Genomic DNA, 26,594 nt, shown 5'->3' on the forward strand with positions numbered 1-26,594 from the left:
ATCAGCGAGTGAAGTGTTTTTTTTGTTTTAGTGCGCAAGATTAAATTAAAGAGTCCCTGATCGAATAAAGGTAACATTTCTAGAAATGGTGACAATGGAGTTACCAAGCTGAATATACGCATACAAATATTTGTAATTGGCAACTGAATGCAATAACTGAATGCAATTAACACTGATTATGACTTGATAAGTACACTTTCCCCACCAAAACAAATGAGTGGTCAAGGTTATCGTTAATAACATGTTTCTTTGACCACGTTCGGTTGTGAAAATGATCACTGCTGTTTAATGTGAAAAAAGGTCATAAAATGTACCAACACCTGAATAACTTAGTCACACCTTCAGACTAACCAATACACAATATAACTCTGTCAAATGCCTGTTGAATTTACCCACCCACCAAAATACAAATATAGACAATGCGAATGACAAGGAACAATGGAAACACACGAGTCATGGTGAAATTACAGCACAGCAAACAAAGACAGCAAAAGCACAAAATAAATGAGCACAGTAAGGACAGAAAAGCACAAGTTATGTGGGCACTTGCCAGCTTAACGGAGACACCTCTGGCATCACAAGAAGAGTACAATAGGCCATTGCATCCTTGGACCGGGGGTCACACACTTGCAGACAGCATAAAAGTACAGTGGCTAGTTTCAACATCAACCCTTTCAACATGTCCAAAGCCACATACCATGGGTGACATGAATGGACACAAACTGTGAAATGACTTCAACCCCTTGCACAAGTGGATCTGCATGCATGAATGCATACTCATGTCACGTGACACCTCTATGCAATAAACGAATACATATACAAGTAAGGTTCGGGCAAAGAACAACACTCCTGGACTGCATTGACTGTGAAAGCATAGCGAGATTGAGGCTCATCAGACACACAACTCTTTCCAGTCGAGGAAGGACCAAGCTCAAGTGTGTATTATAGTGTCATGCCACCAAAACGACATCAGAGACATAACTGTCCCTTCACAAACATGCATTTGCCATGCTGTAGGGCGGTACACAGATGCACATACATGCCTTGTTCAACACACAACACCTCAGGTTTGACAAACACTGAAAAACGTCTAAGGCATCTCCTTCAACCAAAAATAGTATACCTGCTTCAACATCCACTTTGCATGTGATGATAACTTAGCCATAACTGCATAGTTAAATGTTTCCTGAATTCATGGCATGGTACTGCCACACTGGATGCTGGACAAAAACTGCAAAGACCAAGGTACCACAACTGTACCTTGCTACATTAGTTGGAACACAGCAAATACAACAAGGTGCCCCAGCACCATACTCCAACCACTGCTGAATCATTGGTAACAGCCTGAGGTGACAGGTTTAACCCCTCAAGGTACAGCTGATGACACCCCAACACAACATTGCAAACAAGAACAGAGCAGGAAGATTGTGTCATATATGCGAAAATGATGTGCGGTTGAGTAGGTGAATGGATGCATAAACAATGATTCACCTGAGTACAACAACGCATATGTAGAAGCCAGGTCATCAACAATAAAAGACAACTTCTCCCAGGACCAACACAGGTACTTCTCAGGCACTGAGCAGTCAGACAACAGCTGTAACACAATCATTCTGGAGACAATTGCAGAACCAGAGGTGCGGCTGACACTTACTCAGGTAAGGGCTGCAGAGGCGGTCTCAGACATTTAGAGGAGAGTAAGTAGCAGAGGGAAACTCCTGGAGTCTCCTGGACACTGCTAACAGAAATACACCCATGCCCATCTTAGCATGGGCTCTGACACAAAAGCGATCCCACTAGGGTAAACCACTGCAAACTAGATGCTGCAGCACACCTCAATGCCTACATGCTAAAATCATGCAAAGCACCATAGGTGTTCACCGGTCTGTATACAGAGGAGACACGACACTCTCACCAACACACTGGCCAACAATTGCACCCTTACTATCACCATCTAGGAAGAACTACAGCGTATAATAAAGTCTGTTCTTACTAGCTACTGCCTGTATGGCCTTCCTTGAACATTTTGCTTTCACATAGCATTCCAATTCTCTTCACACCACTAGCCCTTTTCCTTTTATGTCCTATATCATGTACAGGAGCCATCTGGGTGTGCTGCTAATTGTGCCTAACTATGGTGCTTGCCAGCATACTTTCCAATTCAATGAATATAGAATCTTCAATGGTGAGACATAATGGTGCATTTTCCCATTAGTTAAAGAGGCAACCCTGTGTGCCCTAATGGCAGGTCAAGGATTTCACATTTGTTAAGTAGATGTATGGTTGCCACTGATGCTAGAATCAATTGATTTATACCCATTAATTGACTACAGAATTGTGTGCAGTAAAACATAATTGCAATGGAAATCCTATGCACCTATGAAGGATACCATACATTCATAAAAAATCTATCTAGCAGTGGATGATGTGAGTATTGGTTTGTTGGGCCCGAGCTTATCCAGAGGTACTGGTGAGGTTGCTTACCACTGGTGTCTAGGGATCCCTTACAAGTGTTACCACATATTAAAAACCAAACACACCACATCAGCACTTGTCTCTCTAGGCAACAATGGCAGAAGAAGACTACATCATGGAGGTGATGTGGGTTGAAATCTCAGAACTCAGTAATCCACATAACACTCAATAACACATTGTCCAGTAAGTGTTTTACTTATTTAAAAGGAAACACACAACGAAATAACACATGTGCAATTACAAATACTTACAAAATGTATAATTATCAAAACCACATTACAGATGGTCAGTAAATTCTTAGGGTTAATGTCAATTCACAAACTCCTCTAAAAGGATGCTCACAAAATAACCAGGGTGCAAATCATCACCCTAAATATATATCACAGAGGAAACTAACATCATCAGTCTAGTCTGCTGACAATAATTGTGAGGTACAAAGTGATAATTTGCATGCCTGCAGTCCCTAAGTTATATCTATATCTAGCAATATCCCCACACTGGCTAATTGTCACACATATTTGGCTTTTCACAATGAAAGAGAGAGGTTACAGACTTTGCCTCACCATTCCCATGGTGCAAGAAAGGCCTAGTCCCTTTGACAAGAAAATGTCAATAGTTTAAGACAAACCTGTAGGCTTTATCATTAACATTTGAGTCTGTGCCCGGAGAGACATTACCAAAATGTACCTTTCATAAGATACAACTGATCTCTAGCCAGACATAAGATTGCTTGGTATGGTAGCAACTGATCCTACTCTTCTCTTAGGTTGTTTACTAGGTTGCCTAGCAACCCTTTGTGACTGTCACAAACCGGTAGTGTAGAAAATCTGCCTTTACTGGTTGGTCACCCTGGATTTTTTACCTTTTGCTGGACCCTATATTTTTGCTGGAATTAGAACTGTGTGTGGTTTAAACATGCTAATCAGGGGTAAAGTGTCAGTGCTCCCCATTTAAACACGGTCAAATTTGCATGTGCCTAATTGGTATATATGACCTACCGATAAATCCCTAGTTTATGGTACAAAATGCACCCAGTGTTTGTACATTAAATGCCACTAGTGGACTGTGGCACCTATTGTGCAATCCACTACTATGACAGTGTAAAACAAGGCTTCAGGTCTACTATTGAAGCCCAATTATAGCAGTGTAAAAGCTGGAATTTGAACTATCAAAATAAACACTTTTGAAAGGTCAAAGCCTCCCATTTAAATATTAATAGGTCACCCCAATGTAGGCCATGTTGTCCTACAAGGCAGCGTGCATTGTATTTAAAAGTAGAACATGTAGAAATGATATGTTAACATGCTGTTACAGTGACTAGCACCCAAAAGCTATTTTTCACTGTAGCAGTCCGAACTGTGTCATGTAGAAAACCAGAGCACAGATAAAAATCCTAATACTGTATCTCGGAAATGGGATTAGCTAGAAAAATAATGAAACAACTATTTTCAATAGTTATTAAAAATCCAGTGCCATGGTGAAGATGGATTTTAAATAAATGTTTAGGAAAAGTAACTTTTAGATAGTTACATTTACCCAGCCTGAAGTTCTTGGAGGCTAAATTTGCATTTGCTCTCCCACTTCTGACAGCCAGTAATTAGCATTTGGATAGCTGTGAAAAAGGTGCCCAGTGCCTCCCAGGAGCGATAAATAGGCTAACCTGAATGGGCAGAGATACCATTTCTTAATCTGACATATTATGCAGGATAGGGCTGTGAAAATCCTTTTTGACATTGTAGTGTAAAATCCTGTTTGAAAGCCAAATCAAGCTTGACAGGTCTGCTGGGTTTTACATATAACACTGGAGGCATTCTTGAAACGAAGGGGAACAGCTAAACCGTTCTTGTGTATGCAATGTCTGGTTCCCGGAAAACCTTTCTTTTGTTCTTCCAGACATCTGTCTCTGAGTTTATTGTGAGCACATTGACTGTCCCAAACTGGACTTCAATGTTGAACAAGGGAGAATACTAGAATTCCCACAGTGCACTACATACACACACACACACACACACAAGCCCTCAGAGCCTGACTTTAGCATGGCCAAAGACTTTCCTCATCTTGAAAATGGCCTGGGTGTGTAGGGTTGGCCCGGGGAACGTTTACCCAATTCATCAGGACATGCCCAGGAGTCATTCCCACCCATTAGCTCATGCCAGGAATAAATGTGGCATCTCCCGACACCGACTTCAAAACACTACTGGAACTGAGGAAGAACAGAAGAGGACAAGACCTGCTGTCTGTGACCTCAAGGGAGACTTGAAGGACTAGATCTCCGCTCTTTTGCACCTAGGGCTAAGATGTAGACTCTGAGGGTCATTAGGCTGGCCTCCTGATAAAACTATAGAGACACAACAAGCTACAAGACACTTTTTTCCCTTAAATTGCACAGCTAGCCTATACCAACTGGACCTGGACTAGGCCCTCCTGATGGCCTCTGCTGGCCGCCCTGTGAGTCTCTAAGTGCTTCCCTTGAGATCCTAAGTGGCTTTAGAACTGTACACCTGTGATGGTTTGGGACTTAAAGGAGTAAAGTCAGAAGGTAATATCCTTAATAAGGATGAACCTGGTTGGAGTATTCGACCCACACTCCATTGAGGTCAGCATCAAATTGAGCTTAGGTGCTGGTATATCATGACCATTGATTATGATTGGCAATTTAGGCTTCTTCATGCTACTACTGAAAACTTTTACAATTCATATCTCTAGTTCCCCTTATTGGATTTGTGTAATTTTGCTGTCATGTTATCCATTAAATGTTGACCGATTTTTCTAATTTAGTCTGGAATTTCTATTCATTCACAGGCTTTGCACAGCTGTATTTTCTTTTCAAGTGGGCATATTCCTGTAAAGGCACACGTTCAGGATCACTCTTGCAGAGAGTTCACCTCTTCCATCAAACCAAATTCAGCTCTTGCAGCAGGGATAAGACCAAAGTTCTTTGCACAGCTGCTTAGTCATAAGGAATCTGGGCTGATGGCTTTACAATACAGGCCATTCTGTGGAGGATGAAGTCTAGCAACCCCCTTTCTATGGCAGACAACTACTCCTTTTCTAGGCTGTCTACAGCTCTCCTTGCAAGGGAGGGTCTTGATCAGGCTGTCCCCACATAGGAAGGAAGCCTGCAAATAGGGATTCTGACTCTGGAGCCCAAGTGTTTCTCATCCATACTGCTGTGTGGTTCCTGGCAGACAGATCTTTGTTTCTAGCCACCATTTATCATAGCTTTATAGATGTACATTTGGATTTCAAACATCCATCTCTGGTGCTTGTTTCAAGCTATCCCAGACATTTTGTTCATTATCCCCAGATTGACCAGGCTAAAGTGTTTGTCACTTACATTCAGCAGATTGAAGAGATGGAGCTGGGTGTTCATTGACAGGAAAATCCAAGACAAAGACACAAAATAGATGTGTTTCCATTCAGCTGCTGGACAAAACTGTCAGCACTGACAGTTTTGGAAAAAAATGGGACAGGAAGTGGGCACGGCTTGTTGATACACTTCAATGACTTTTGTCATTTTACAGTAGTCTATTCCACTTCAAAGGAACTCAGGAATGCTCCAACAGTCTATATTCCTGTACTATTCACACACATGGGATCAAATATGGATCCCTGTCCCCACACAGACACACTCTAAGTTCACCCTAATTCACACACACAACATTAAGAGTGCACTTGACGTCTCTGAACATGTCCCCTTCTGCATAACCAAAGCACCATACTCTAGCTGTCCACTGGTAGCTACCCGTATGTTAGAAGACGGACACAATAGGTTACAGCTCATAATCCAATTGTAATCAGGTTGACAGCGGGTGATCCTTCATTAAAGAGGCCCCTACCAAACTCGAGAGCCAAACACTAGTGGTCACAAAGCAAAAATTAGGGAATTTTCACTGGTGCAAATCAATTTTTCTAATAGACACCTAAACACCGGTGGATGTGAATAAACGCTGTAGTGCTTGCTGCCTACCCGAGCATCATGTGCAGACTGACTAAGATTTTTCGAAAGAGAGCATTAACTTTTCTCCATAACCTTTGTCTTATTCTAAGAAATACAAGTGACACACTGAGGGGCAGAGTTTAGATATTGCACCTTTATTGTATCACTACTTACAGACATGCTAAGCATGCCAACAAACAATTATCGTACTGTACTGTGTCAAACTGGGGTGCTTCGAGCAGCCTGGAAACACGCCCTTCATACAACCCTATACACTGTGAACACGCTGTGTAGAACTTCCTGTGAGTGGGCATCACTGTTCTATACAGGAGACTGGTTAGGAGCGCGGCAGGACAGACAGTCTCAAGAAGAATGGAGTGTTATAAACATGTTTATACTTATCCTTCCTAATATGAGGAATTTGGTTGCATGCAGTAAATTGGCTGTAAACCAGGACCCTACCCTGCACTTTTATCGCAGCCAGAACACTGGGCATTAACCTAGTGAGATTACTAGTTAGTACGCCTCTGGTATTGTACTTGTGTATGTGAACAAATCCACAGAATGGCCATCAAATAGCTTTAGGTAAACAAGAATGTAGAACCTTCCAATGTTTTAGAGGGTCATCAGGCAGGGAAATATAGGTCCACCTTGAATTTTCCATTGACAAGCATTGAACATGGATGGATACTTGAAAGGTCTCAGAAGCACCTGGTAATTTCAAAACTAACTTATGGTCCATTGAGCTCTGGGAATGCCAACCTGCTACCAGCACTCTCACAGCAACTTAGTAGTGAGGTATAATTATTTCATCCAAAAGTACAGGATTGAAATGAGAAAGGGGCCCTGCATTGGGAAACAATTAATCTGGGGCTACAGCCTTGTCTTTCAGTCTATATTAAATGAGATACGAAACTTTCATCTTCACAGATGTTAATATCTCAGTATGATGAAAATTTAAAATTGAATAATACCAGACTAAGAACTAACTGCTCTGGCAGAGTTCAGAAATATTTGCTTGCAAATTTTCTCATGACTTAATCCAGTGATTGTTGATTCCCACAACGCATGGAAAATTAATTATTATCCGTGCAAGTGAAAGCACAAGCTGTGCCTTTTCCTTGTTAATTCCTAAGCAATGCGTTAGTGGTTTTGTAAGTTACCATGTCCTTCACCCTTCCGACCCCTCCTCGCCCACTAACCCTCTTCCTTCCCCGACTTTAAATACAGCAATGCCCTGCATACTATCTCCCTTTCACAATTAACGAAAGAGGAATGGGTTTCTCAGCAGAGATCATTTTCCACAACAAAATGCAAAAGTGACACATATTTGATGCGTACATAGGGAAACTCCTTTTCCCTCAGTAAAGGGTCTATTTTTAAGAAAATATGAACTTTTAATACTTTTAAAGCAACAAACTCAGAACAACAAGAAAACAAAATAACGAATAATGTGAGCGAAGCTAAAAATGATACAAATACACGATGGTTATGTAGCAAACAATTCTTCGGAAACATGAGGGAGACTGGTGATTTTAGATCAAATGTGTTTTCTGCAAAAACCATTCCAAAGCTGTTTTCAGCAGAAGAATCACTTAATTTCACTTTATCAACAGACATTTGCAGTATCCGTGAAAGAAGTGCAAACTTTTATTAGATTCGGGAAAGAATTTATGAACGTGCGCAGAAATCCTCAAGGGATACTCCTAAGCAAAGCAGTTGGCCATTAGTCAGGTTTTTACTGCAAATTAGATGGAAACCTGACACGTCTATATGAACCCTGGTTACAGGCCCAAAAAGTAATATGTGGGCTTTTGTCATAGAGTTAGCTCTGCTGTAGGTAGGGATGATACTATTTATTGAGCTCAACACTGACCACACAAAACATAAATTACAGCCACGGTCAGATAAAAATTATCATTCTTCCAGCGAATCACTTAAAACTGAAAACTGTGGGCAGATTACAGCTATTCCGTCTAAATAGCTACTGCACCATCCATCCTTGTGCTTAATATGTTGGTCTAAAAAAGGATATCACAAGTTATTCAAAATATTTTCAAGGAGCGAAAATAGGGCCTAGTAAGGTTACTACAAGTCATTAACTTGTGAGTTGCAATGTCTTATCAAAGTGTTAATGGCAACGAAAATTAAACATGAAATATCTGTGATGCTGGTGGAAAATAGGTCCAAAAAAACACAGACTATTATTCCCTTTGGACGTTAAAATGGAAATCTGGAGGAGTGGGTTATATGGTAACATCTGGGGATATTTCCCCAGTCACTTAAAACGTGGGTTCATCAAATGAAGCACAGTGGGCATCTTTGTGTCCCCTGCTCCTCTCCTACTTCGAAGAGAGTTCCTTCGAAATAGAGGTTCTCTAGCCTCCATTACCTCCAACTCAAGCCTCTGAAGATGACCTCCTCAAACATATGCCCATAGAATCTCACACAAAGGTTATTGTCCTGTTACTGCACAAATCAAAATCAGAGATTGCACTTCTCTCACATCCACAGAACTTTAGGATTCCTTCATCAGCAACTGCTCTCCTCCCCAACAACACTAAACCATGTCGTTTAGGCTGTGGGTGAGCTTAGCATGATTAACTTTCATTTAAGATTCACAACCTCTTCTAGTCAAGTTGGATTGAGGGCATCTCTGTGAGACTAACGGCCATTTTCTAAAAAGATACCTTGAATGTGATGACTGGTAGATACGTGCTAATCAGTTTGGTAGCTCGGTGTGGATGGCACTGTGCTAATCCTATGCTTAAAAACATTTCTAGAGCTCTCCACCTAAACATGGGAACTACCCAGAGTTCTCTGCTTCTTTTCTGCATAGTTTATGCATCACCCTAAGCCTTAAAGGATATTGTTTTGTCCTACACTGGATGCTCCCTTGTGTTTGGGCAAAGATAAATGTCTCTGAAGAGCTATAACAGTAGCAGAACTGTGTCAGGGGTTGTTTTATTCATTCCAGGTTGGCTTGGGTGATATTTTATCAATCCAAAGCTGTAATACTGTAGTTGAAGTTGTAAAAGGCTTTTGTCATTTTACAGCTCAGTGTGGATAGCACTGTGGTAATCCTATGATTAAAGACTTTGCTGTATAAATGGCAAAGGATTTGGCCCTTTCTAACTCTGTGTGAATGCCACTGTGTTAATGCTATGCTAAAAATCTTTGCTAGAAAATCATACATTTGAGGTGAGCAGATCTTACTGTGGCTGGTGTTGTAGGGTATGTCACTCCACTCTATGCCATTCCACTCTACACCTCTCCACTCTACTCCTCTCTACTCTAGGCTATTCCGCTCTACGCCACTCCATTCGATTGCACTTCACTCTACTCTACTCCACTATATACTATTCCACTCTATGACACCCCACTCTATGGCACTCTCCTGTATGCCACTCCACTCTACACCACTCCCCTCCATGCCACTTTACTCTACGCCACTTCACTCTATGCCACTTCACTCTATGCTATTCCATTCTAGGCATTCTATTCTACACAAAGCCACTGTACTCCACTGTACACTTTATGAAACTCCACTGTAGGACTCTATACTCTAGAACACTGTGCTATAGTGTACTCTATGATACTCTTTATAACGACAATCCACTGAACAACACTCAACTCTACGATTGGAAACACTTCTCTATTAAAAATTAAAAATCACTGAAATTCAATTAAAAAAAGGTTAAAACTTAGCTTTAGTTAGGAAAACTTTATTCATTCTATACAAACCAAACTTAAGCTACACAAATATTAGAAATTCTAAAGTTATAGTTATTCCTTAAATTTATAATTTACTCACCACCTTCAAATTACTATAACTCGTGCATGACCATTCACAGTATTGCCAAAGCGCTAACCACAATATGGGGGTCATTCTGACCCTGGCGGCCGGTGGCCGCCAGGGCCACCGACCACGGGAGCACCGCCAACAGGCTGGCGGTGCTCCCACGAGCATTCTGACCGCGGCGGTTCAGCCGTGGTCAGAAGCGGAAAGTCGGCGGTCTCCCGCCGACTTTCCGCTGCTCGGGGGAATCCTCCATGGCTGCGGAGCGCGCTCCGCAGCCATGGGGATTCTGACACCCCCTACCGCCATCCTGTTCCTGGCGGGTCTCCCGCCAGGAACAGGATGGCGGTAGGGGGTGCCGCGGGGCCCCTGGGGGCCCCTGCAGTGCCCATGCCCAGGGCATGGGCACTGCAGGGGCCCCCATAAGAGGGCCCCGCAAAGTATTTCAGTGTCTGCCATGCAGACACTGAAATACGCGACGGGTGCAAACTGCACCCGTCGCACCCCTGCAACTACGCCGGCTCAATTCTGAGCCGGCGTCCTCGTTGCAGGGGCATTTCCTCTGGGCCGGCGGGCGCTCTTTTGGAGAGCGCCCGCCGGCCCAGAGGAAATGTTAGAATGGCCGCCACGGTCTTGTGACCGTGGTGCGGTCATTTGGCGGCGGAACCTTGGCGGACGGCCTCCGCCGTCCGCCAAGGTTAAAATCAGGCCCTATATTATTTGTAATTCCTGCCTTTGTGATGTACTGCTAATACCATTTCATATTACATCACTTATGCAATGTAAAATCGTACCATTCTTAACAATATTTATGACATGTCAAGTTACACCTTTGAGCTCCACAAGAAGCTGAAGATCTGGATCTGGAATAAGCACCTTGAGAACTACAAACCTACACACTTCCCCAAGTGCCTGGGTACCCTCTCAGATGATTAGTGTGCTACATAAATCAATATAACACAACACCATTTCTGAGAACACTGTGCATGGTAGAGTGGTGAGTTATAGGTTATATATTGTGACGAGCGGGTTGACAACCCTGTGTACGGAGGTGCGCAAGTAATAGTAGTTTGAGGATGGTGCGTAAACATGTTGGGCTGCTGTGATCCAAATAAAGCAGTGAACACTTTATACTACATCCTAATGCCCAAAAGCCCCTCACTTTTTCGTTTGAGAATCGTTTAATTGACATATTTATATATATGCCCCCACACATGCGCACACACATTACGGTTTTCGTCGTTAAAGTTCCTCACTCAGTGCACTAACCCCTACAAGGTGTTGGCTACTCAAATTTATTTCATTCATTGGTTCTATATTCTGAGTCACTTGTTCAGGGGGTAAGGAGGCTGGTGAGGTTTTTCATCCATTCACTACTCACTGGCTAATGGAATGTTTTCTGTTGTCAGTTCTGCCCCTCGCGCTGCCCGCCAGTCTCCCACCGTGACCTCTTACACTGCTGAAACATTCTTTCCTCTTGTACCTTTTACTCGTTTGAGGAATGTGAATTTCTCTGCTAGATCCATTCCTCCCTCCCCCATTCGCACCCGGATTGCACATATTTAGGGTCCTCATACATTTTTTTCGTGGCAGTTCACAATGACCACGTGCAGCTTGCAAGACAGCGCCGGCATGCACCTGCGCGAGGTTTGCCTAAGGCATTCACTTTCGCTCTCACAGAACACGGAAGCAATGATGTGGGGGTGTGCTCAGCTCGAGGGATTTGTATTCTGAGCAGTGCATGAATGTAATCTACTACATTTACGTTTCAGGACTGATATAGGTCAAAACTGCATACTTCATCCACAGTGCTGTTAATAACAGCAGAGACACGACTGAGCATGTTATAGTAAAAACACGGGATCTGGCTGTTTTAGTCTAGCGCCGCAGTCGAAATAGCACCGTTGACATCAAATGCTACCATACTACAGTGTAGTTATCAAGCACCCCAATTCCGATAGTTGCATTTTTATTTGTGTGGCTATTTGACCCTATACTACAAATCAAGTAATTGTAAACCAGGATGTTTTCCTTGTATCGTGTAATGAGTCTGGCCCAGCGGGGAGGATACATCTTCAAGGGTGTTAGATTTTTTTATTAGTTTAGGGTTGGGCTGGCCTTTCTTTTACTTTGGCATTTTCCCAGTTGGCTGCAGGCTAGCGGCCTGTGTTCAGAACAAAATGAGTTGCCATGACTTGCCCCTATGAACGCAATCTAGTCGCGACCACGGGCAGTGTGGAAGTGGGTTGACTTTTTTTACCAGGGCAAATTGTAAGGGCTTTCTTAATTGAGAGGTGCTCTGGAAGTACCCGGGGTCAATATTATAAATAAGGCGCATTGTCCCTGTTTGAGACATGGGTCACCTTCAAATTGATGTTCCAACACAAACAGGGCAAGTGTACCCTGTTACTAACAGGGCACTGCAGACAGCAACCCCCTGCATGCAGGGGCTAAGTGGCTGCACCCACCAGCAAAAGGATGATCTTAGGGTGGGGGGATGAGACCCCCCAATTCCACCACCAGAAGAATGTTTTCAAAGGACACTGGGATGTATACCACCTTCAACTCTTTGCCCACATACGTAATATACGTAATATGGCACAGGCGCAGAGGCAAAGTGTTTCCCTCATTTGGATTGGGCCATGCACACAAGCAAATGGGGGACATCTTCGTAAGATAGCACTGGTACTGTATGTGCACCAGTGCTATCTGTATTACAGAAGGGGCCGCACAAGCATCTACAGCACCTTAGGTAAAACAACAGTGCCCTGGGTGCATACAAAACAGGTGCAGTCGCCCACTGCACTCCTGGAACATTGTCTTTAGTGCAGGCCCAGGTGTGCAGTGTATCCTTATTACCAAAGAAACACATTTCTTTACATTCCATTCATTTGCACATGTTGTTTGAGACAGAAAGGTCTGTTGCATGGCTCTGAAGATAGCAGGCCCGTGCCTTGAAGTCCCCATAGCAAGCTATATTGTTTTTGATGCCCAATCTGCACAGCATGATCACATGTGTGTGCTGAGAGCCTCTGTGATGTGGAATATGGCCAAGAGCAGGGGATTTGTGAATGGCATACCAAGGGTACCTGCATTCTTAGGAGAGTGACTTCTGTCATCTCCCCTGGCTATAGAGTACTGACAGTGATGGCAGCAACATAATTTGAGTGCAAGACATGCCTTTTTACCCTGTTGCCCATCTGAGAGTGCAGACTACCAGCCTATCCTGCAATGGAAATTGATTCTGCCACCCACCTATAACCAGATTTATGCCCATCTATAAGAGGAACACATGCTGCATGTGCATGTACTATAGTCATATAGATGTTTCATGTGATTACATTACCTATGAGTGAAGAAAACATGTGGAGTGCAAAACAGTGGATGTGGTTTAACATCAGTGGATTCCATTCTGTACACGGCATGTTTTGTCTGGTACCTAAGATGGAGTCTTGGAAGGAGAGACCAGTCAGCAAATGTATATTGCAAGCTTTTCCCCAGAACAATCCAAAGATCTATTTCAGTAGGTTAGACATTGGGGCATTGCTGAAATTAATAAAAGAGACAGAGAGCCCCTTTGACACCAGGGTGTTCCCCTGTTGGTTAGTGACCCATTGCTCCCTGCAAAAGGCTACCAACCACACATTAACATGTAGTTGTGTGGGCAGCACCATTGTGCTAATGCGTTGGGATGCTTCTGAGAGGAGGCCACAGCACTCCCTGCCTTACAGAGCACACTTGTCAAACAGACAGTGGCTGGAACAGTCTGCTGCATGGAATTACAAAAGTGCAGAACTGGCCACAACTGGTCACAGAACTGAACGGATGGAATATACGATGAATATGCAACTTAGGTATGAAGATGAGCCACAAACTTCCAGTCAGACCGTCTGCTGGGATATGACGACCAGAAGCCTGTGGCCCCAATGCAGTGGCAACTAGGAGATTCCTTTATGATGCAGGGTTGGGTTTCGACTTCTAACTGCCCGGGCATGGTTTGGGAGAAGGCTCGCTAAATTTACCAAAAAGGCTACCTGCATCCTACTTTAAGGGAGAGAACTTATGACTGTTCAGGAGGGACACTGAAGGGGTCCTTGCACAAAGAAGATACTACTCAGAAGGAGCAGAGGCCACAAGGATCTAAGGAGTGACGACACTGACCCACTGGTTCCTCATCTGTCTTCAAACGCAAATAGACAATCTTTACTCCAGCAAGCAACAAACAACCTGGTTGTTAGCTGCTTATGGGCCTTATTTCCAGTTTTGTTCTGTGGTCCCTTCTAGCATTTACACCAAGAAGCCTTGGGGAAATTTTGTGCTTTATAAATAAAATTAATTAGTTAATTAATCAATAAAATAAATCACCATCAACATCAGATTTAAACCATTACACTTGCAATGTAGTGAAGAACCCAAGACCAACCTCTTCAAGGAATACATTTCTCTATATGCATACAAACTTAAAAACTATAAACTAGAATCCCACAACCCTAGATTCAGCTAATCAGTGCCCACCACGTGCAGAAATCTTGAAGCCCGTCACCCAATCCTTATAAACTACCCAATAATCACCCCCTGTTGCTGCTCGTGCATCTGTTCTTCTAATCTCACTACCTGCTTGATGTATAGTGCTTTTCTACTTTCTAGAGCTGGATTCTTACATTATAAATAAACAAAATTATAAATGGAAAGTTCAATGGCTTAAACAATGAAGGGTCTGATTTGCTTACCACCCATATGAAGGTGATAAAATGGAGGCCATATGGAACCATCCAATGATTAGGAGAAGTGGTAAAATGACTACTGATGTCCAGTAACATGGATGCCGCTACCTCTCAACAACTGCAGAAATTACCAGGAGCTCTGGTAGTAATAAGACACACCTGAGAGTGGGCCAGGCTCATAAAGCTGTCTTCTATTAGAAGGCATAACTTACTCCTGGGAATTCAGAAGAAAGTTGGATTAAGTAAAGAACAACACCTAGTCACTGAAGTCATTTTGAGTGAGGATTAAAAAATGATTGATGGTAACAATGAGCTGTTTCCCAAAATGAACAGATGTCCTATATATAAGCCTGTAACAGCTTAAATAATGCTGTTGCTGCTGCAGCCATGGCCGCTGCTTTTGCTGCTGGGTCCATAAAGGGTACACTATATAACAGTGACTTGGATATGTCGTAGAAGCAACATGCATATTTACAAAGTGAACCACATAACTCCATATTAACCAAGTGGTCTTTCCCAGAATCGTCACCTGTGCAGTCCAGAAATGTTAGGAGGGGATTAGCACTCCAGGAAGAAAAGACTTTTGCTTCATAGAGCGCTCCCCATAAAGAATAGACATGTTTCCGGCCTTTTGCAGTAATTTGGTGGTGCCACTAGGTGGCGTACTAAATGAGGGTGCCTTACCTCGAATTATGAACGCACGGTTCTTGCACCTGTCCCCACTATCACCCAGTGCCCTCTAAGGCTGCTGCCAGCATCCGTTACTTTGCAAAGACCAAAATTGAAATTAAACCTAGTTTGTTATGTAGAGAAATAACTACTTTTCATACATTTGTTGCCTCGCTGACCTCGTTTTTATCAATTATTTGTTTTGTGAACCTAATGCCCAATAAAATGTTGAGGTATCGAAGTGACATTATTGGAAGGCCATGAGTGGTAGTAGTTTGGGAGGCCATGGCACAGTCAAAAGATTAACATCTCAGACCTGAGCTACTTCTAATTTGTAGGTTCTATTTCCATGCAGCATCTACGAGCATGTCTGTGTATTCACGGTTGTATGACAGAACCTCGAATGGCAGAACAACACATCGCTTAACAACACGGTCGGAACAACGACCGTGTCTTAACCATGCATGCCTTTACTCCGCATGCCTTTACAACAAATTTCATTGTAAAAGCATGCTTAGTAAAGGTATATTTGGTAATGCCATGTGTGGTTGTGTGATACAACCACCCCAACCCCCTTCCTAAACCCTAAAACCTACCCTGTACTAAAAACTACCCCACCCTGTCCTGAAAACTACCCTGAATCCCCACCCTAAACCCTAAAACCTACCCTGCCCTGTCCTAAAAACTACCGCAACTCCTTGCCCCACCCTCAACCCTAAAAGCTAACATGCCCTGTCCTAAAACATACCCCTCCCTGTCCTAAAAGCTACTCCAACCCCCATCATTTCTCTAAACCCTACTCTGTCTTGAAAACTACCCCACCCGGTCCTCAAAAGTACCCTGACCCCAGCCCCCACCCTGAAAACTAAAACCTACCCACCCTGTCCTAAAAACTACCCTGAACCCCTGCCCCGCCCTAAATCCTAAAACCTATCCTGCCCTGTCCTAAAAACTACCCCACCCCTGGCCCCCGCCGTAACCCCTAAAACCTACCCTGTCCTAACACATCCCCCACCCTGTCCTAAAAACTACTGCAACTCCCACCCCACCCTAAACCCTAAAGTCCTAAAAATGACCCCACCCTGTCCTAAAAACTACCCCAACCCGCCACATCTGCCCTAAACACTAAAACCTACCCTGTCCTGTCCCAAAAACTACCCTGACCCCCAACCCGCCCTGAACCCTAAAACCTACCCCACCCTGTCCTAAAAACGACCCTGCCCCTATGCCCCCCTGAACCCTAAAACCTACCCCTCCCTGTCCCAAAAACTACCCCACCCTGAACTCTAAAACCTACCCCACACTGTCCTTAAAAATCACCCCACCTGCCTCAACCCCACTTACCCAGTCGCCACGTTCCTTTTTCGGCTGTCCCTCCTGTGTGCCTGAACCACGCAAATACATGGCGCCTTAACCACACGTTTGCGTGGTTCAGGCACATTCGTGGTGAAGAACAAGCGTGGCAACGCTTGCATGCTTACAGCCTGCGAGGCTCCAGCCGCGTTGTAAAGGCCGTTTCCCTGTATTCACACAGGTCTGTTTTAGAGCTCAAAGCAAAAGAAATTCAGTGCTTGGGTGCTTCCCACATTTTTTGCAAGAACTCGACACATTGTACATAAAACAGACGTTGGGGGTATATTACCATAAAAGCAGACAAGAAACAAAGTGCATACAAAGGACTATTCTTGTTGTATTTCTGTTTCTCACAAACTATTTGAAAGAAAAGTTGTTTTTAAGGGAAAAAAAGCTTCCTGAAAAGTACTCTGTCAGACAATGTTGGTGCTAAACCGAACGCATAGTGGATGACAGACAGCCTGGCAGGGGCGGTGTCACACAGAGAATCTTTAAAACTATAGTGAAATTAAATAGGACATTGGAAGGTTTTTAACAATTCTATCACGGGGATAAGCGGCGTACTGTAAGGCTTGACCCGGAGTTTAACTGTGGGATGGTTTTACCACAAATTATGACCAGTGTTTACTAACTCATACAATCGTTCACACTGTACTTTTTTGCACACCCATTCACACACACTCGCTTAAAATCTCACATACTCATGCACCTGCACACTCATTCATTCACACGCTTTCAGACTTATCCACCTATTTACTCACTCGTATAGCCACTCAATTACTCACACATTCACTCCCAAACTTGGTAACTTTACACTCTGCTATTTCCCTATTCACTGACACGTTTATTTCCTTATGTAAATATTCAAACATTTTTTCACTCACAATTATTCACATATTTAGTCACTCAACCTCGAATTTGCTCAGTTAGTCACTAAGGCTTGATTGCATCCACTCACGCATTCTTATGTTCACTCACTTTCATTCTCACATACATTTACTTGCTCGACCAACCCATTGCTTACTTTCACCTACTGCACTTAGTCACCCACATTTTCTCCTTCACTCGCTCTCACACCCTGGCTATTTACTTACTCACCTTCACACACACACAAACACACACAATGATTTGCCCGTTTACACTTTTCTCACTGGCATTTTCTCACACACAGCGATGGGTTTAATAGGGAGCGGTGGAGGTGGCACTCTCTCCACCCTCATAACCGCAGTATCCCCAGGCTTGTTAGGTTTTGCCTGCATAGCGCTTGCACTGTGCTTGCGAAATCTCTTGCAACAATAAAAACAATCTTAAAGAGGACTTAGAGCCCATCAATACTTTTGTTTATTTCCCATTGGTTGGCTCCCCCATCACTCTCATTTTCTTGCTTCTTTTTAGACAGCACCTCCTCCTGGCCTCCAGCTTCCTCCTTGGGCTTCGTATGTGTTCATGCTGTTAAGCATAGACCAAGTACTGCTTCCTATCTATGCCTGTGCACCTGCATGGGTACTTTTTTTTATTTTGTAATGTATCACTCAATTAGATTGCATCATTTTGTCAGTCTCTACCTGCCCCTCCACACCACCTGCATTTGTTGCTGCTTCCCCTGTACCCCACCACCACCTCCCATCGCTACTTGTCCCCCTCACCTCCTGTTTTTACCCCATTGACATATCTCCCCTCTCTGACCCCGTCACTGCCTTCCTTTTTTGCCTGCCTCCCCCTGTAGTCACCTCCAACAGTCCTTTCCCCAAACCCATTTCTTGCTGCTTGTTCTAGTCCCTCCACCACCAACTCCATCCCATCGCTGCTTACCCCCTCACCTCTTGTTACTTGCCTTGTCCACAGATCCCCCTACCCCATTACTGCTTTTCCCTTCATTGGTTGACTTTCGTAGGAGCATCCAACTGTCCATTATTGTTTGTTTGGCTCCCAAGAGCCTGTTTTTCTCCTCATAACCCACCTGTCCCCATCTGTTTCTTCTTCTGCCACACACCCTCCTTATCTGTTTCTTCTCCTCATGCACCCCCCACCACCCTCACCCATCCTCCCATTCATGCAACTGTGTAAGCTGTGGGCATACTGTGTGCTCTTGTGCAATTATGCATCCTAAAGTAAAAATAAAAGCTCTTTAAAGCGGCTAGCACTAACCATGTCATAGCACCTTTTTTGTTTTACTTTAAGCCATGTTGCACAGCAGCTCAGGCTGCTGTGCAACATGGTAAGAAAACATTGCTAAAGCTAACAGATCTCGTACAGGCACAACCTATTGTATTTGGTGATCCTTGTTTTAAGTTCATGGCCTCCTCCTGTAATCCCCTGGCCTGTGGACTAGTCTGCGGGTGATTCAAACACATATAAATTACATACATTTAAATTAGAATGGAAGCAATTTCATTGCATTAGTGGTTCCAGTCCTCACAATGGTGAGTCCAGTTTTGAAGGTAAACGTCTTGCGTTTTAAGGTAAATGCTCTAAAATTCATGTTGTTTGCCTTCTTGGTTGCTGTCCAAGGACATAATAAGGTTATGATCTGGTAGCAGGCGAGGGTGGGGTGTTACAGTAAGGAAAAGACTAGAGTGTAGAAGGTGCAGTGTCTCTTGGGCCAGAGGGGTGCTGTAAGGCCAAGAGGGAACCTCGGGAAAGGAGTCGGGCAAATATAATTTCATATAATAGGCACACAGCAAGTTGGGTGCATGGGGGGTCGATTCTATCTTCTTGATGGTCTCGGGGTCAGGGAGGCAGAAGGGGGTGGTGTACAACTGTAAGAGTGGGGTTGGCTGGCAGAGGGGAAATGACTGGCATATCTGGACTCCAAGGTAGCACAGTCATGGAGAAGTGTATAGCATGCTCTCAGTTTTGCCAAAGGTGTGGGGGCAGGTATCTTGTAGCCTGAGTAGGGACATGATAGTGCAGAGCAGGGATGTAGCAGGCAACTTGGGGCAGGACTGAGGGAGTCACACAGGTGGTGATGGATGGGGAAAGGGTTTGGAGTTAGGTGGGTAGTGACTGGTGTGAGGCAGGGGAAGGGAGCCGGTGGGTCAGGGCAAGCAGTAACAGATGTGCTCAGTGGAGTAGGGTGCAGCTTATAAGTGAAAGGTGCAGGCAAAGGTGTGGGTTGGGCTGGTAGTGTCTGGACTGTGGGCAGGGCTTTGGAGGCCAGGTGGATCATGATAAGCCATGTGTATTTGGAGGCAAGTGTGCAGAGTCAGAGGTGGGAGCAGGCATGAAATAGCAGGGGAGCAGAAGAACAAGAGACAGGTAGGCAGTGGAGGGGGAAGTGGGAGAAAGAAGACAAGTGAGGGCAGGCTACTAGTGGTTGAGGTGATGCCATAGTTGCAGAGGACAGAAGGCAGTGAATGTGTGAAAGGTGTGAAGTGGGCAGTTGGACTCCGGATGTGGGCTACGGTGTGGCAGACAGACAGTGATCGGTGGGGTAGGAAAGTGTTCGGGCAGGAGGGTAGTAAGTGAGGTCAGAGCAGGCGGGCAGTCGCGGAGGTTTGGAATTTGAGAAGTGGCTACAGTGGGGACAGGGGCATAGGAAGCAGGTAGGTGGTAAAACAGGTGTGGGTGGGCAATTAAAGTGTGAGTTGGGGCAGTTGTGTGAAGGCAGGTGGGCAGCTGCTCCAGTAGGTAAGGAGTGAATGTGGCAAGTGGGTAGTGAATGACGAGGGTAAGGGATGTCTGGATGCTACCTAGTGACCAGGGTGGGCATATTTAAGATCGCTGCGGTCCCGGCTATCTCCCCACCGGCTGCCTGTCACCGAAGGATGTGGTCAGGAGGTCTTTCTTCTTTGAGATGACGCATGGCATTCAACAAATGCAGGGATCCGGCACAGAGCAGCAGAGTGACACGAATACCCCCTCCCAACCCGTGTCAGTTTACTATCCCAGGTCACCGTCCTGACTCCTGTCACCCTCCCCGTACATGCATTGCTGCATGTCCCTACCACAGGCACCAGTGCCTCGCCTCCAGTCTCTCACTTTGTATTCCTCTCACCATTCCTGTTCCTCTTAAACTACCAGTCTCTTCCACATTCCCAGCCCGTCGCCCTGCCTGTCCCAGCTACCCACCGTGTCCCTGTCATATCCCCAGACCCTGTCATTCTTACAATCTCTGTCATACTTCCCAGGCTGTTATATCCTCAGTCCCTGTCACTTCGCCAGCCCCTGTCACGCACACAAACCAGATCACAATCACATCCCTGGCACCCTCCTCAGGCCTGTCAGACTCCCGCTCCCTGTCAGACGGCCAGTCCCCAGTACCCTCCCCATTACTGTCACACTTCTACTCCCTGTTCCCAGCCAATCCTCGTCATCCACGGCATCTGTGTCACACTCCTAACCTTTCCACCATCACTGTCCCTGTCACTGATATCGTCCCTGTTACCCTCTTCATCTTTTCACCCCCTGCATGAGTAATCCTTCCTTTATCTGTTACTTTCTGAATCTCTCTCGTGTTCCAGCCCCTGTTACATTCCTGACTACATCAGTGACCGGTAGTATGCCCAGCCAGGAGCCAGTTAGTTTTAGACCATCTCTCTCAATAGGAGGTGCACACCTGACACAGCGGTGGTAATTCTTGGCATGTTGTGAGCATTTGTGGGAAAACTGTACTCATAAATGCTGGAGCGTGTAAACCCCAGCACCTCTGGTGAGGGCCAGGCTTTCATTCCACACAACGAAGGCACTAAACTATATATCATGAGCGCCCCCCTTCACCTGCCGTTTTAGAAAATTGTAGTACAAATTGTGTTCTAAAATGCACTTCAGTGACCATGTAAGTGGATAGGATAAATTCCTAATCACCCAGAGATCACTGAGTCATTACGAAACAACACTGTTAGATTTTACCAGACACTACTGTTCATCGCTGACTTTACGTCAAAACCATTTTCAAAGTTCAAAAGCCATGACCAAGGCGCCCCTCATGGAGCAGTCTACTCACAGCCACACTCGCCCTAACTATCTCACTCAACCCGCTCAGGAAAACGTATATCTGCTGCCCGTACTCTGTAAATTGCAGGCATGAGACAGCATGCAGAAAAACAAATTATCTCTAGTTAAGAAATATCTGAAATCCCAAGGGATACTGTCCGGACCAGGTCTGGGACGAGGTAGGAACCAGAGCCGAGTCTAACCCGGAAAGCGGGGGGTGCTTCTGGAGTCGACGGCAGGCGCATTAGGAATGCTGCGTTTGCAGCTAAGGTCAAGTGGCCTCCACTTGAAAGAGCCCTTATTGATTGTGCCGGGGCTCCCAGTTCATCCTCTCCACCCCTGCAGGCAGTGTATGACGTAACCGACCCACTGCAGGGGCTCGTTGCCAGACTACTGCTGGAAGGGGAGGAGGGCGCTTTAACCTAAAACATGAACTTAACATCTTGTGCGCGCATTTCAAACATCTGCCTGCAGTCTCCAGAGGGGATGAAAGGCCTTTCTTTCTTGTCACCGCCCTTAATTCATATTTTTTGTGCTGACATAGCACGTACAATGATAAGAGAGAACTGAACTCAAGGTTGGAACATGAAAGATTGATTCACCGCCAGACAGACTCTTAACTCTGGAAACAACACCGTGTTTGAAACTTTCCTATCTTGAAAGCCTTATACATACTGGAGGGACAACGCGGCCGAACTTTGCTCGTGTGCCTATGTATGTTTTCCAGATTGCATTAAATATAGCAAATGTTTTTACATCTAAATTGTCTGTTGGTTAAGAAGATCCTCCTGTGAAGACTTGTTGGCTCCACCTCCAACCAGACCATACTTTCTTCTGGGTACCAAAGCGATGAATAACAAATTCAGTCATTATTTTACAAGGACGATGTACTTCAGTTTGGGGTGTTCAATATAGCAAATGCATGGACGTCATTTAAGGGTCGCCAGGGATCGCAATAGAGTACCGTGGCTTGCCCTTTGCGACTCCTGGCACTGCCTGTGCAATCCCTGGCCTCTGGGGTGGCAAAAGTAGCGCCACGAACACAGGGATAGATGCATAACCAGCGTCAGGCTCCATTCTCCTTTACTGATCATTTTTATTACATTAATAGTGATTAATAATTTATCATTTACTAATAAAGTAATAAAAAGCGAAACTGCAGGATCTTGTACGTAACCTCCATTGGCATCTTAGGTATGTGAATTAAAATACCGTTCGGTATATTTTATCTGTGTGCATGTGGGTGAGAGTTAGAGTGAGTGTGTGAATATGTATGTTAATATGTGGGATAGTGCCTGTGTGTGAATGTGAGTGAGAATGTATCGGTGGCTCAGAGTTAGAGTGAGCAAGAGAGTGAAAATGAGTGAGCTAGGGTAAGCGCGAGTGCACTAATTATGATGCCATGAGGGTTATGGTCTTGTGACATCACTTCCTGTGACATCATTAAGGTTAAACGGGGTATGATGTTACCTTGACATTTTGGTGAATCGACGCTCATGAGCAAATTGCTAACTTTCTTTGCCTTTTGTTGCTGGAGTAGTCGGTCGGATGTTTTATCGCAGCGGGTTATTGTTCCTGCTGTAAGTCTCCCTATACAACCTGCCGATCGCACGTACAAATCACTTTCTTAGACTTTTCATAGTCTGATATTTATAAAAGGAGTGCATTTAAGTTGTGTAAAAAGCTTTACCATCCATGTGCCAAGAATACAGTCCATTTGGGCTACATTACAACTATAAATTAAATAAGGCGACGTAGCATCATCGACAGAACCTATCTGTAAAAACGAGTAGGCTGAATACGTTTTCTGTATGAATCTTGACGTTCTAAATCCCGCTGACTATGTAAACTGTGTTATTTCCACCTGTTCTTTGTATCACAGTACAGGAACGTAACGTAGACCCCTGCTGCTCCTGCGGTGCATAGTGCCCCCCCCCCCCCCAGCCCTCTGGAAGCCCCCAACCTTTCAAGAGGATCCCATTCACCCCAAGTTCAACGACTATCTGTGAGATCAGGGAGTCTGCATGGGAGGGGCATCATTTTGCGTTACCACACTGTCACAGTGCCATACTATATGGAGCGCTGTGTCACTAGGGCATAACGCAGGCAGAGGGGGCACTCCTTCAAGGTCCCCTCTACGCTTCCGGTGGGGGGGCCCAGGCAGCTCAAGGCCAATGAACATATGTAAGATATGGGAGACTCAGTGGCCCCTCTTCACATTCCGCGAGGGGCCCTATCATTTTGCGTTACGTAACTGTCTGTAATCGTATTCACGGGGCCTTGAGGTGCTGAAGAAACATCCTAAATGTATGCGGATTGCCAGGCCCGCCCAGACTGTCAAGTTCACATATATAGTACAGTTTACAGACTGTTTTTTTTCTAGGCACTAGTGGCAGGTGCTTTTAGCACGCAGGACAGTGGCGCGCATATTTTGTCGCTCGCACGCGCGCACACACAGGCGCGGGGCACTCGCACACTTTGAATGATACTCCAAGTTAAACGAACTTGTGGGATACAGATATCCCACTTTGTACCATAATCACGGTCTCGCATACAACTTTATATATCACTTAGATGTTAAACCACACTTACACGAACTGTCAAACGCTCCAAGCATAAATAAAACATAGGGCTGCATAAACACCCCGGCAGTTTAAGAGTTGGTGACCTACTTGAAATATCATCCATTAACAGGGGATACAGTCAGGAGGAAGGCTGACACGTTTGGTTCGCCGCTCCCGCTCCTTTGAGAATCTCACATCCCGCACACATGCATTTGCCTCTGAACAGAAAATAAACCGCTATGGCTCTCATCCGGGCTTGAAAAGTCAGCAACTAAAACAGGCCCGTGGGTCGAAACTAACGATGCCGGTGTCTGCATCTGAAAAGCGTATTCCAAAGGTTCGAATCCAACCTACCTTAGTGGAATGAGTGAAAAAAAATGCAGCATGTGCGATTTATAGTGCTACGAGGTTCAAGCCCGTGACGGGAAAAGCCATGAAAGTTAAGTCATTGTTTTTAAAATGTTTCACACCCTGCCCTGTTTAGGACACTAGTCTGAAATATACACAAGCCGATAAAAAAAAAACGTGAGACCGTTAGCAATCGCAACTCCTCAGTAATGGTTTTGAATGAAAGACTACAAAGGCACCCCATTCTGCATGCCTTCAGCAGCTTTGAATGGTCCAGGGGCACTTACTTTGAGCAGGCTCTCTCTCGTCCTTCTGCAGCTTTCGTCTCTTTCTCCAGCTTTCAGTTGCCGGGTTTGAAAAGTCCCCTTTCCTGCCTGGTCCTGAGCTCCCGGACCTGCATGCTCCGAGGTCCTCTTGGTACGTAAGAACCGTCTTGCAGAAATTTGACCAGACTTTCTCCCGGCTGCTTTCACTACCCTCTGAGGAAACGCCCCCACACCCAGAGCACACCCCCTGCAGGCAGAGCCATTCCAGGCAGCGGAGGGGTGATATCACAGGCTTTTGTTGTAATCCGAGAGCCGGCATTCCTTCCCCTGCACTGTCAACAGAGGCAGCGAGGGGGGCTGGCTGGGGGCTGCTGGAAAACCTACTTTTGGGGAGAGATGTTAAAGCGTTTCTAAACTTTAGAAATTGCACTGGAGTCAGAAGATGCATGCGTACATTTGTAACTGTACTGTAATATTCACTTAGAGATTTGTCAACTAGCTCAAGCGCTTGCTTCTTCCGGAATGTGCATAATCTTCATGCCGTAGAGATTCTGGTGACTGTGCATTTTTTCCCGAGGTACATTTGGCTTATTGTGAATGATTCTACCTTACATTTCAGTTCCATCCTACCATATACTATAGTTATGATCCGGACACCTTTTAGTTCACTAAAAAACACCATCACTAGGGCGACAAAAGGGCTTCATGTTTCTAGGAAAACTATTTTCTATTCGTGGACTTTCCTCTTACATATGATTATCTTGCGTGTTGGTCCAATTGGCTAAAATAAAACGGACTAAGACTACAACTGACAGAATGCACTGATATGTGAAAGCAAACTCCAGAAATGGAAAAGTGCTGTCCAGGTGACATGGAGAAGGCAAGTCACCTTAACCACCACCACCACCATCTCATGGTGTACGACAGTCACACACACACTTTGAATGCTATTCCAAGTTAAACGAACTTGTGGGATACCGTTGTCTCACTTTGTACCCTAATTACGGTCTCACACACAACTTTCTATTTTACTTTGATGTTAAACCACATTTCCACAGACTGTCAAACGCTCCAAGCATAAACAAAACATAGGAAGGAATAAACATCCCGGGAGCTTAAGAGTTTGTAACCTACTTGAAATATCAAAGCTGACACTTTTGGTTTCTTGGTATAGATTGCCGGTGCTTTGAGAATCTCACATCCTGCGTATATCCAATTGCCTCTGGACAGAGAGTAAACCACCATGGCTCTCGTTTGGGCTTGGAAAAGCAGCAACTAAAATAACCTCTTGAGTCGATGCAAACATTGCCGTTTGTCTGTGTCTGAAAACCATGGGTCACAGGTTCGAATCCTAGTTGGTGCAAGGAGTAAAAGCTGCATGTGCTATTTATAGTGCTACGAAGTTATAGCCCGTGATAGAAAGAGCCATAAAAAAAAATATTGTTTGTAAAATGATTCGTACCCCATGTGCGAAATGTATTGGAAAGAGTAGCATTTGACATGGAGTCAAATTCACTTTCT

General features: G+C 44.6%; 1 protein-coding gene across 1 annotated transcript in view; it reads right to left on the reverse strand.

Annotated features, from left to right (window-relative positions):
• The window catches only part of LOXL2 (lysyl oxidase like 2), a 408,112-nt gene extending 382,825 nt beyond the window's left edge, over nucleotides 1-25,287 (reverse strand). Inside the window, exon 1 of the mRNA XM_069214120.1 lies at nucleotides 25,095-25,287. The gene's annotated coding sequence lies outside the window, so the exon portion shown is untranslated. The remainder of the gene's footprint in view (nucleotides 1-25,094) is intronic.
• Between the last annotated feature and the right edge of the window lie 1,307 nt (nucleotides 25,288-26,594).

This window comes from Pleurodeles waltl, chromosome 11 (genome assembly GCF_031143425.1).
Source record: "Pleurodeles waltl isolate 20211129_DDA chromosome 11, aPleWal1.hap1.20221129, whole genome shotgun sequence".
NCBI classification, from domain to species: domain Eukaryota; kingdom Metazoa; phylum Chordata; class Amphibia; order Caudata; family Salamandridae; genus Pleurodeles; species Pleurodeles waltl.